The sequence below is a fragment of the Meles meles genome, chromosome 7 (genome assembly GCF_922984935.1).
Source record: "Meles meles chromosome 7, mMelMel3.1 paternal haplotype, whole genome shotgun sequence".
Classification (NCBI taxonomy): domain Eukaryota; kingdom Metazoa; phylum Chordata; class Mammalia; order Carnivora; family Mustelidae; genus Meles; species Meles meles.
The window spans coordinates 66,820,677-66,834,565 of record NC_060072.1 but is presented as its reverse complement, the minus strand read 5'-3'; the positions used below and the strand labels follow the sequence as shown (position 1 = coordinate 66,834,565).

The 13,889-nt window shown below is 36.2% G+C and overlaps 1 protein-coding gene across 5 annotated transcripts in view; it reads left to right on the top strand.

Annotated features, from left to right (window-relative positions):
• CCDC91 (coiled-coil domain containing 91) overlaps positions 1-13,889 on the top strand; it is a 378,569-nt gene that overhangs the window by 256,337 nt on the left and 108,343 nt on the right. The window lies entirely within an intron of this gene.

The window sequence follows — 13,889 nt, the reverse complement described above, 5'->3', positions numbered from 1 at the left end:
TATTATTATTTTATCTTAAAATCACCGTAGTGGACATATCAGTATTAATTATTTTGCCTTTGATAGTAATACTTTAAACTAATAATTTTTAATGTATCACTGTGTTTCTACTTTCTGATATTGAAAATCCAATAATTTTATCTTTTTACCATTTTTTAAAAAGTCAGAATCCAAACTTGTTTAGTTATTGCAACTACACAAAACTCCGGTTTAATTTTTTTTCTTTTTTCACAAATACATACATATACACACACAATCAATGCAAAATAATATATATAGCTAGAAAGCAGTTTGATTCTATTAATTATGTCTGATTTATGTATCTGTATATCCGTAGCTGATACTGATAATTAGTAAGACTTCACAGATGATATGATTCCTGTGGTTTCATAAACAGTATTATTATCAACAAGTATGGCCTACATACAAAATAACTTTTGTCTACTTAAGTGAACAGTTAAAAACTACAGTACTTTCATTTTCCATAATTGAATTTGCATGGCTCTATTTTCCATATTTTTAGTCTTTTTGTAACAGAGGCACTGAAATACCTGAATTAATTTCCCCTTAAAGAAGTGTAAAGAGCAAAAAATAACATTTGTAGAAGTCTTTGTTTTCCATGATCAAAGTGTTATATACCCTACCATTGTTTATTCAGTCATGCATTATAAATGTAGCTAAATCGACTAACATTTACCAAACAACCTAGAAGACTTTCTTACAATTCATTAGCTAATCTTCATGAAGCCTTAAAAATGTCAATGCTTTTATTCTTCTCCTATCCCCCTACCCCCCCATGTTGCTTCTCCATGTCCTCATATCAGGGAGATCATATGATAGTTGTCTTTCTCTGATTGACTTATTTCACTAAGCATGATACGCTCTAGTTCCATCCACGTCGTCGCAAATGGCAAGATTTCATTTCTTTTGATGGCTGCATAGTATTCCATTGTGTATATATACCACATCTTCTTGATCCATTCATCTGTTGATGGACATCTAGGTTCTTTCCATAGTCTGGCTATTGTAGACATTGCTGCTATAAACAAGATGGGATTGGGAGGGAGACAAACCATAAGTGACTCTTAATCTCACAAAACAAACTGGGGGTTGCTGGGGGGAGGTGGGATTGGGAGAGGGGGAGCGGGCTATGGACATTGGGGAGGGGAGGCGAACCATAAGAGACTATGGACTCTGAAAAACAACCTGAGGGTTTTGAAGGGTCAGGGGTGGGAGGTTGGGGGAACAGGTGGTGGGTGATGGGGAGGGCACGTTTTGCATGGAGCACTGGGTGTTGTGCAAAAAGAATGAATACTGTTACGCTGAAAAAAAATAAAAATAAAAATAAAAAAAATGCAAAAGAAAAAAAAAATGTCAATGCTTTTAATATCCAGGATAAATGTTATGCACTTTTAAAAAAATGTCACTTAAATTTATTGTCAAGCACATAGTCACCCATTTGTTATAAAAATTAAACAGATCTTTATGTAGTATTTGTTATAAGAAAACAGTAGTGTAGTGACAGATCTTATTTTAGTATTTCTTTGCTTTTTTCTGTTAGAGTAATGATCACTTTGCAATTCTTCTGTTGTTAGTATCATTGAATACATATTGAGCACATATTGTTTATAAGATGTTTAATTGTCAGTTGGTTGGAATTTGATGCTGGTAAGGTCACGATCTTTGGTTAAGTTCTGATTTGGAAGCATTTACTTAAAACTTTTTGTGGCCACAGACCACTCCTCTAACCTCAAATAGATGTGGACTGTTAGTCACCATGAACTTGGGCAAGAGTACATGAATAAATCCGCGCATGTTCATCACTCCAGCAGAAAAGTATATATCATAAAGGGCATAATTCTCTGCTGGTTTGTCAGGAGCATTCTTGCCTACAGAAAACACAAAAATATGTGATATACTTTAACATCTGTTTGCCACAGTTTCAGAGTACTGTGAAGATAATCCAGGCCTGTCATGAATAAATGCATTGTATTTTCTTCCAAATGTTTGCGTATTTTAGGTGCATGTGAGAAAGTGAGTAGGTGTGCGTGGTATGTGTGTCTGTATATGCTTAACTGCTTTGTGGCTAAAAGAATTGAACAAAGAACATAAATAGCAGAAAAACAATGTTTCCGGTTAATTCTCGGGTTTTCAAATGTGAGGTCATAATGTCAAGTGTATTCTGTCTTCTTAAATAGCTGCTTTCGTTTTCATGTAGTTGTAGTTAAGAAACTACAACCAAACAATTGTCATTCCATTAGCCCCTCAGAGATTCATAGTTCTAGTTTAGAAAATTGACAAATTACTTCTCTTGGGAGCCATATGAAGTTCATATCTTTGGTTTATTTAGGCCAGTAGGATAAGCAAACAAATTGACATAGTCAAACTTACTTTTCAGTGTTTCACATTAATAATTGGAGTGACTGGGGCGCCTGGGTGGCTCAGTGGGTTAAAGCCTCTGCCTTCAGCTCGGGTCATGGTCCCTGGGTCCTGGGATCGAGCCCCACATCGGGCTCTCTGCTCTGCGGGAAGCCTGCTTTCTCCTCTCTCTCTGCCTGCTAGTGATCTCTGTCTGTCAAATAAATAAATAAAATCTTTAAAAAAAAAAGAAGATTTATAAGTAATTGGAGTGACTTCCTGCCATCTTCCAGGGACTACTTATTTCTGGTGATGGAGTAGTAAGAAAAAAACCAACAACTTGCCTGCCTTCTTATGAAGAAGACTGATAGGAAAGTATTAAAGCATAATATAATGTGAAATAGTGATCAGTGCCATGTATTAAAATGAAGCTGGGTAACATCTAGAGAGTCAGGGAACCTAAATAGGGTAGTCAGGTAAGGACTCTAAGGAGTCAGCATTCGAGCTGAGTCCTGCATGGAAGTGAGGAGTTTACGTTGTGAAAAGTAAAAAAAGTAAAAGTTGGGGAAAGAATGTTTCAGGCAGGGGAATAGCAAGTACGAAGGCTCTGCGGCAGAAAGATTATTGGTGTAATTAAAATTGTATGGTACTGTTATGGATACAGAGCACGTAGACCAATGGATTAGTTTGGAATACAGAGGGTGTAAAATTTTCTGTAATTCTTAAATCTATAAAGATGATATTACAAATTAGGTAGGACAAGTTACTGTAGCAAATGGCAAATCATGGGTTTTAATCTGAGTTGCATGGAAAGGGGCCCATACAAGTCTGTGCAATTATGCAAAACTATGTATATATATATAGACTTTTATGCAGAAACGCTCCATAGTTTTTTATTAGATTCTCAAAAGTATCTTATTAATTAACCCAGAAAAGATTGAAAATAATTGTAACTGGCCATCCATTTCTTTCTGGGTTTGGCACACTAAAACGAATTTCAGGTAGATTAAATGTTCAAATTTGCAAGTTTAATGTACTAAAAAGCAATTGGACAAATATTGATGTTTGTTGAAATGGAGAGTCTAAGCACTTCAGGAACGATAGACTAAAGATCTCTGCAAATTACCTTCTCCATAGAGGGATTGATAACACTAGCAAAAATTGTCAAAATCAACTTTTTCAGAACTCTGAATATTAACGAAATGTTTCAGTAACCCAAGGAATATTTTATTCAGCAAAAATAGTTAAAGTTCACTAAGAACAGCAAGATTCGTAGATTTTTAGCTTGCTTTACTCCCAGCCTCTTTTCTCTAGTTGCATAGTAGATTTAAAAAGTAGTAGCTTCACAACAATGATAGCTATGAAAAACAGCAGTGTAGAAGCCACTGGAATGGGCAGACTAAATTTGGAGCGCCACAAAAAAAAAAAAAAAAAAAAAAACCTGTCTCCAGGAAATTGGTTTGACCTATCTGATAGCTTCCCAGAAAGTCCCCATTTGCTTAGAGCTTGTGTATTGGGAGAGCCCTATCCTCATACTGTTTGTGAAAAACAGTAAGTGGCAATTGTTTAACCTGTGCCTGAGACAGAAATATCACTTGGTCAAACAAGCCTGACCAAAAACTTCAAAGGGACATTTGGGAAATGTGATTATTATAGGTGGCTTTGAAAAGCTCCAACTTTTAAAAATAATCCTGGGTTTCTTGAGGGCCATGCACATGCACTAGGTTGTACACCTGCCCAGGAAAGACCTGAGAATACCCTAATCTCTCACCATTGACTGATTTTGATTCTGTTCAAGCAAAAAGTGAAGGCTAAGACAGAATTGTAAATTGGCAGTGTTAAAGGTGTTACCCAGCACCCACACTCCCTGGGAATCAGGATCACTTATCTAATTCAAGGTATTTAAGGAATTCACTGTCTAATTATTTGCTGACCACCTAGCTAACCCAGCAGAGACCTCAGTGGCTATACATGACAAAAAATACAGACTTTGCAGAATTAGGTCAGGAAAGTTACTAGACAAATAACAACGAGAACAATGACTCCTGGGAGGTGAAAGAGATCTGATTTCTAGAGTTGCTATATTATATTATTTTAATGTCCATTTTTATCAACAGTAGGAGATATGCAAAGAAACAGGAAGGTATGGCTCATGTACAGGAAAACCAAAGCAATCAATGGAAGATACGTTGAAGTTGGACTTAACAAGGACAAATCTGCTGGTATAAATATGTTAAAAGAACTAAAGGAAATCATTTCTCCAGATTTATAAGCCTCCTCATCTTATACATTATGTGTATGTATGCCCTTCATAAACTAGCACTAGAAATTGTTGAAGGACTGTTCTGTTTTTAAAAGTGCCCCTCTTTGTTGTAAAAACAAGATTGCAGATACAGGGGTGTACGCTGCTTTTCCTTCCTACTGTTACCTGCAACTCAGAGAGTGCTTACCATTTGTTGGAGGGGAAAAGGCCCTAACCTCCTATCTTGCAGTTTATAATTCTCTTACACCATATCTCAAATTCAAATACCTACTTATTTGACTGACCTGCCCACTGAACTGAGAACTTCCTAGGTGTCTCAATCGTATTTATGCCCTAGCCTAATATGTAGCTTATAGAATGTGTTCCAGAAAACTAATCATTGTCCTTAAATATCAGGATCCAAAATATCATACAATTAACTTGGGAAGATGACTTACAAGACTTAATTGTATTCACCCAAAATTCTCAAGTAAATATATAGACATCATTTCATTAATTAATCAACATTAATTCCATAGAAAGGCAAATTGGAAAAAGCAATAAAGTACTACAGTTTGGTTTATAAAAAACTCCATTAATTATCCTAAGTTACCTAAGTTGCAGGACCAGAAATATAGTTTATAAATAGACTTTACCCCTAGGCTTCTAGTGATAGGAATGTGAAATCTGCCTCTTGAGCTTGTCCATATCCTTATAATCATGGGATTTTAACTGTGAGTTTCAGATTTATATTTAATGTCCTTGTTACTACTTTTAGGAAAATACCCGGAATGTTAGATATTGCAAAAATTGACAGAGTGCCATTGTTTCTTTTAACTTTAACAGAAAACAATAATAGTTCTCTGTGTTTAGTTTCACTTACCTGGCTTTATTCTCTACACGTATTTTAGGCTGCTAGCTAAAAACCTATTTTTATGGAAGTCTTTCTTCAGCTCTGGCTGCGGGAAATAGTAAATATAATAGAGTGGTAGTGGTGGTGGGGACGGCAAGAACTTTTAACAGTAGCAAGGTCACTAATTCACTTCTAAGTACCAGACCGTTCTCTCCTGGTTATTTCATGTGTGATTTCATATAATACTCACAAGAGGCAGAAACGATATCTCCACTTTTACAAATGCAGAAATTAAATCTTAGATAGATTGTGTAACTCCTTAGAAGAGACAACAGGCTGTATTCAGATCAGAGGGCGTTAACTGCAAAGGCAGTAACCTACGCTGTTCCCCCTCCCACTGTTCTCATCTCAGGATAAAGCACACATTGCTCTCAATGGTCATTTCATCTATAGGTAATTTCAGTCGCAAAAACTCAAAGGGGCTACTTATCGTTTCTTTATTCAGTAATACTTATGGAGTATCTATCATGCATCAGCTCTGTTGGAGGTTCTGGGCATACAGCATCAAAGAAGATAGATAAGGTCCCTAGGCACTCATGGAACTTACACCCAAGTTGAAAAAGACTTACAGTGAATAGGACAATTCCATATAGTGATATGAGCTGTGGAAAGGGTTATGTGTTTCACTGAAAATGGGTGGTAGAGGTTTTATTTAGATAAGGAAATAGGGAAGAAGCCAGACTCAAAAAATTTACATGTTACAATTCTACTTGTATGAAGTTTTGAAGAAGGCAAAGCTGATTTAAGAGGAAAGAAATCAGGAGTTGTTGGGGGGGAGTACTTTTTGAAAGTGATAGAAGTATTTTAATCATAATTGTGATGATTACATTTGATGTTTTACCAAATTATATATTTTATAGTGATGCGTCTTCTTCCTGTATATAAATACTACTTTAATAAAACTTTTTTTTTAAACAAATAACTACCAGGATAAATTCTTGGCTATATGGCAGTTTTAGATGGTGAGGAGGTTTGAGTTTCATGGGGATAAATAATGTAATTTGTGCATATTAAATTTGAGGTACCTATTCATAATCCTAGAGGAAATGGTGAGTAGGCAGTTAGAAATGTGTGTCTGGAGTTCAGGTGTGTTGTTAGGGCTGGAGATCAAAACTTGGGATTAATAACCATAGAGATGGTGTCAAAGCCAAATACATAAAAAACAAAAATTTTCTGGATGGGCGGGAGCTCTACATGACATTCTCTCACTGAATGTAACCATCTTCTACCTAGAAAAAATATGGCCACGTCAGATTAACTGTGTAATAGTGGAAATAGTCTCATGCTTAGGAGGGTTGTATTTCAAGGGATATTGTGAAGGTGTTGAAGTTACTGGTGCTTTCTATATCATACTGCTACCCAGATTAAGTGGCCAGAGCTTCATTCCAGTTTCTAGGAAGCTCAGGGTTATGAGTAGGAGTAGCAGCTCCTACTACCCTCTGCCCACCACCTGTCTGGTTTCAGAGGCCAGCACGCATTCCTTCCCCTCGTTCCTCCCTAGTCTGTTGTATCCATACAGCTTGAAGAATACTGTCTGGGGAACTACAGACTGTTTGAATACTGACTAAAGGGACTGACATTATCAAAGCCATGAAGCTATCTTTTTAATTCTAAGATTTAGGTCATTTCATAGCACTCAAAGTTAATTAAAAGAATTAAAATAAAATTTATTTTATTTAAAAATAAAACAGAATTAATAGCAATTAGCAATTTTGACCACTAAGTCACACTAGAAATAAGGAAAAGATGGAGTTCTGCAAAGGGAAAAACAGTATAAACTTAAGTAACTAAAATTACTCTGACAGAAGTAAGGAAGACAAAGAGCTTTGGCTTTATAATTTACCTGTAGATTTTCTCTGTGTTAAGACTGACACCAACTGAAGAGATAATGTTAAACTATGACAGAAAACACAATTCCTAAGGATTGGGGCACATATTTCTCTGAATTCATTTGAGAGATAATTTTGTTTGGCCTTCATCATAAATTAAGACTAAGTCAGAGTGTGGATTGGATGGGCCTTTTTTTTTTTCTTCTTGAAATATTCAGAAGAAAGTTAATGACTCTGAGTTTTTTGGTTTTCATAGTAAATGAATTCTGTGTCCCTTGAAAATTGTTAACAAAAGGAAAGTACATTTGTTACTGACACCAAAAAGGGCAAAAAGAGGAGTCATTAATTTTGCTGTTCTAGCAAAGTCCTGTAAAAGGACTCCAGAGCATACAGACACTTAAACGATGTCTGACGTTGGAAGCCCTTCATAATAGTTTATAACCACAGCCACTGTAATTTGGGGTTATGTTTCCCCCAAAGCCACAGACATTACAATCAGTGGTTAAATTTTCTTTAAGAAATTCAGCATTGCCACCTGACCCTTCTTTTAAAAAAGGAAATAGCATTTCTATTTTAGCTTAGGCCAGATAATTTCACAGCACTGAAATAATTTTTCTGTATTGACTTACTTAGCTTTGATTCATTAGTTTGTTTTAAAGTTTTTATTTGTAAAACTTTGATAGCCACCTAGTTAATTAAAGGTAAAATCTTAATCACATTTTTGTCAAAATTATTGTGCTTAGGGACAAGTAACAAATAATGCATCAATTATCTTCTCATCTCTCAAGACCTTTCCCTCCTGCTATATTTCCTATTTTCATTCAGTGAGATAACTATCTACCAAGTTGCCCAGTCCAGACAACTGGAGATTTTCCTAAACTCTCCTTCTCTCATCCCCATTTTGATACATTAAAACCTTTCCATTTTACTTGATATAATCCTTAAGTGTACACACCTCTGGCCTGCCATCACTGACTTCATCGTGGTTCTGATTGTTTACCTGGACCACCTACATCGATTTCTTGGCTTCCAGTTTTGTCCCCTTTCAGTTTGGAATAAAAAAATGAATGAACTTTAAATTCTTCAGTGTCTCCCCATAGCCTATAGGATCACATTCAAGCTACTTAGCATGAACTATAAATCTTTCAGCACATGAAATAAAAACTTTCAGTGACCCGGTCCCTACCTATTCAGTTCCTCTGCTGCTGTTCTCCTTCACATTTCATGCTTTTATTTTTTTTTTTTTCCCTTTTTATTTATTTATTTTTTTTTTCAGCGTAACAGTATTCATTCTTTTTGCACAACACCCAGTGCTCCATGCAAAACGTGCCCTCCCCATCACCCACCACCTGTTCCCCCAACCTCCCACCCCTGACCCTTCAAAACCCTCAGGTTGTTTTTCAGAGTCCATAGTCTCTTATGGTTCGCCTCCCCTCCCCAATGTCCATAGCCCGCACCCCCTCTCCCAATCCCACCTCCCCCCAGCAACCCCCAGTTTGTTTTGTGAGATTAAGAGTCATTTATGGTTTGTCTCCCTCCCAATCCCATCTTGTTTCATTTATTCTTCTCCTATCCCCCTACCCTCCCATGTTGCTTCTCCATGTCCTCATATCAGGGAGATCATATGATAGTTGTCTTTCTCCGATTGACTTATTTCACTAAGCATGATACGCTCTAGTTCCATCCACGTCGTCGCAAATGGCAAGATTTCATTTCTTTTGATGGCTGCATAGTATTCCATTGTGTATATATACCACATCTTCTTGATCCATTCATCTGTTGATGGACATCTAGGTTCTTTCCATAGTCTGGCTATTGTAGACATTGCTGCTATAAACATTCGGGTACACGTGCCCCTTCGGATCACTATGTTTGTATCTTTAGGGTAAATACCCAGTAGTGCAATTGCTGGGTCATAGGGTAGTTCTATTTTCAACATTTTGAGGAACCTCCATGCTGTTTTCCAGAGTGGTTGCACCAGCTTGTATTCCCACCAACAGTGGAGGAGGGTTCCCCTTTCTCCACATCCTCTCCAGCATCTGTCATTTCCTGACTTGTTAATTTTAGCCATTCTGACTGGTGTGAGGTGATATCTCATTGTGGTTTTGATTTGTATTTCCCTGATGCCGAGTGACGTGGAGCACTTTTTCATGCTTTTAGTACCAAACTGCTGGTACACATATCATGCTGTTTGATGGCATTGGGCGTTAGTCACACTGTACCTTCAGCCTAGAATACCATCACTTTCCTAACTTGCAAAACCCACTCATATCTAATAACTTAGCTTTTTTTTTTAAACTCCAGAAAACTTCTTTTTACATTTCTTAGATTAAATCAAGTGTTCTTTTTTCTCCTTTGACCAGGCGTGCTATATTTAAAGAATATGTTTCTCTGTTTTCTCCCCTAGATTTAAGCACCCCAGAAGTAGGAGCTGAGTCTTGAAAACTGCAATAGGTTTTAAGATGGTATAGAACCAACATTGTTTTAAGGAGACTATTAATCTTTTAAAAATGCACTTGATCTCCCTCAATACAATTTAACTCTTTTAGAGTTCTGACTGCCTTTAAGTGATACATTTTACCAAAAGTGGGGTCACCAAAAACAGTGCTTTGGGTATTGTCATCCTTTAAAAACATATTAATCAGATAGTCTGTGGGGTGCCAAACTGACATGATTCTTATTGTTATTCAAGGAAATAGTGATCAGGGAGAAAAAAAAGAGTAATTACTTTTAGCTTCAACAAAGGATTACTTTGAACAGCTTGTATAGATTTGCAGTAAAGTGATGAGTGGATGAATGAGTCCAAATTGAATTTTTAGGTAAAGTCATATACTCTCTTTCAATGGTCTGATGGAAGCATCGCATTCATTTCCATATCCATGTTTTAAGAGAGATATTTCCAAATCAGAATGAGATCATCTTAGACATTTATTGGTGTCCCCTTAGCATCTGTTCCTCCCTTCCCAAAGTGATACTTTTTATCTCTTAGCCATGTGGTTTAGGTGAGATTTAACCTACTTTCTAATTTTAGGCATAAGCCCTTATTTGTTTAGGCTAATAATGATTATGTCCTACCCCTATGTTAGCAGGTTCTAAGAATTCACACATTTTCTGAGTTAAGGCTATAAGGCTCCATTTTGGAACTTGCTTCCTCAGGTATATAAACACTGTCATTCACAGTAAGAAAATGGGAAAAATCCTTGAAACTGTTAATAATCCCCTTGGGACCATATGTATAGAACTTTTGAGAGAATGGATCCTACACCAAAGGCAGAGCTAAGAACTGGAAATGGAGAAATTTGCATCCTTGATCACATCGCTTGAACACGAATGGAAGCTTACCCTTAGTTCTTCATGTGACGCTGCAAGTTCTTTTTGAAGTCAGTTCGTGAATTTTCTGTTACCTGTGATCAAAAGAATAACTGATTAACAAAATAAATATGCTAAGAAGTAGGTGGAATTGGGTGTGAGTCCTAGCCTGTGCTGAAGTAACCTTGACCACTTTTTAAAAATGTATGAGACTCCGTTTTCAGATCTGTAAAGTGAGATTAATAATACCTGCTTTACAGAGTTGCTGTGAGGCCCTTGGAAACATTTTAAAATGAAAACTGAGATTTATGCAACAGCTTTAGACACTATAAATGTCACGTAAAAAAGTATTGCGGTGGATCAGTAACAGAGCAGGAAACCTTGTCACAACTATAGAAGGAATTGGAATATTTCGTTGAGAGAAGAGAAAAATAAAGGTATGATAACATTCTTCACCTGTTTGAAGGACAGTCTTAAAATGAGTTTTTTTCTATTTAATTGAGGAGGGTATATGTTAGAAGAAGTAGGTAAAAAAAAATTTTTAACTCAGTACAGTATAAAGCTACCAAATCACAATTTATCTAGCAAAAAAGATACCATTTTTATCCAGGATTTTGAGGAATGGATTGGGGGGAAGATTGAAGAATGTATATACTGGAAATATAATTTCTACTGTCATTTTTTTGGTTCAGGGATCTGTTTCACTTTCATGTCATTATAGTTACGTGGCAATTTCCAACTCCACAGATTTATAACTAATTACTAACATTCCAGAAATAGGCCATTCTTATAGTCATTGAAAATGCTCTCTTAGAAATAATTACTGTAAAACCCCTTTTAAAGTATTTATATTGCCATTTTAAAAACATATGATTTAAGGAGATAGCCGTGTCTGTGAGCCTGTGAAACTGATTCTGGGGATGAAATGAAAGTACACATACATCACTCTCTTATTAACTTTAAACACCAAATTATCATTGCCTTTGTCATTTTATTTTAGCACTTTTTAATTATATTTTGCTTAACTTTGCTGTGTCTTTCACACACATCTTTGCTAGATCCCAGAAACTTTAATTATAAGTATCATTGATGAGTCATCAATAAAGGCTCAGCTGAAGTTCATTCACTTACTTCGTGTAGTGTCTAGAACATAGTCTGTGGTGTTGCCCAGATGGCTGCCGGTGATTTGATATGTTATTAGTACTATTAATATTATTATTATTACAACCGTCTTAACCACCTTTGTCATTTTAACACCTAGCTGAGTGCTAAGAGTAATATACAGTGAGTGAGTGGAGGTTTATTGTGATTACGGAAGGCAGTAGTTTCCCAGCTGCATCTAGGTGCCCTGGGTGCTGCAGGGTGTTTTCAGTATTAGAGGGCAACACACAGATACTTGGGATCTTTTGGAAACCAGGTAAACTACTAGGTTTGCAATACTAATTTGTCTTACATTCCTTTTTAGTACATCGTGTCATAGTGACATTAGGTTTGGGGGTTGCTGTGATAAAAAGGAAGTATCATGCAAATATCCCTGTGGAACAGGAAGCAAGAGTGTCATTGTCTGATCTTATGCCAGGGTTTAAGAAGCTATGAAATTCCTGCTATGTACAGAACGCTAATGAATAAGGAATTTGGGTTAAAGATGAAATTAAAGTATTTGTGTTTCAATTTTTGTACATCATCTTTTCAAATGGCTGCTGTGTTATGACCTAACCAGTTAGTAAATGAAACAATTAGGTTATTTCTTTTGGCCTGGAGGGCATGGTAGAAAAAATTACTGAGGCAACAAGGGAGCTGTGAACTGAGAGTTTGGGAAGATTTACTCTAGGGTGCTCCCACCACACAGTTGCTCTGGAGAACACAAATATAAGTTACAATCCCTACCCTTAAGTAGATTTTCTTTGCATTGAAGAATCAAATTGACTTATTTATTGAAGGTGAATTTGAATTGTGCATCTGTACTCAGATACTATATTAGGTTCTAGTCACAAAGAATATGAACTGTATTAAATGTAATCCCTGATTTCAAAGAGATCTCAAGTTGGTAAGATAGATAAGTAAAGCAGCTATTACAGTGGTGAGTTGTGGAGTGCTTTGAGATATAAAATAGAGGTTGCTCTTTGAGCACCTACAAGGGGTGCTAAACCCACCACCCTGTGAAAAGACGTGGAAGGTCTAAAGCATTTCAGGGAACACTACAGTTGATGCTAATCAAACTGAGTTGTGCAGAAGGAGTATATTTGATCATCACAGGAGGAGGCTAAGGGGAACTGACTTCCACCAGAGAGAGCATGGCATGTCCAGGGAACTGCATATCAGATACTTGCTATGAGCATGACAAATGATAGTTTTTGCAGAGATTACAGATGTGAATGAAACTGCCACTGTGTTCAGTAACCTTATAGTGAACTAGGGAATGTGTCAAGTGCATAAATTGCTCCAGTGTGAGGAAGGATGAGATGCTTGATAAAGCACATATGGCTGAGGCATTTGATAGAAATTATAATAGTGGTTATCTCTGGTGAGCAAAAGCATGAGAGAACTTTCTGCAATATGTAGATGCTCTTTATCTTAATCTGGGTGGTAGGTGAATGGGTGTATGTGTATATGAAAATCCACTGAGCTGTACATACACTTAAGGTTCGTGAATTTCAGTATGTGCAAATTTTTTAAAGCTATGCACAAAGGAAAAATAATGTAGTCATTATTAAAATAGTTATTTACCTAAAATTGTGAGAAACATCTAAGTGATGCTTCAAAGGAAAGTCATAGTCTTAAATACATGTATTAGAAAATAGAAAAGACTGGAAAAGAATGGGCTAACACCCAATTTACTAATGCAGTTCAAAAAGAAAGAATAGGATAATCCAAAGAAAATAGGAAGAAATAATAAAGTTTATGACAGAAATTTACAATGTCAAGGAAAGTTTCAAAATATTATCATTTCTTTTAAAAGACATACAATTCACAAATCTTTGACAAGATTGATGAAGATCTTATTAGTGAACATTTTCAGAATGAATCAAGTGACCTAAAATAGATGCAATCCAGATTTTAAGCATGATATAAGCAATATAAATAAGTTAGTACCAATCAGCTGTAAAGCTTAGGCGAGATGAAAACTTGTCAAGAAAAATACAAATTGCAGAACTGAAGCAAGAAGAATTAGAAATGAGGAACAGTTCTATAGCATAGAAGAAACTATAGTCTAAAAATAATCATGTATCTCTAGAAA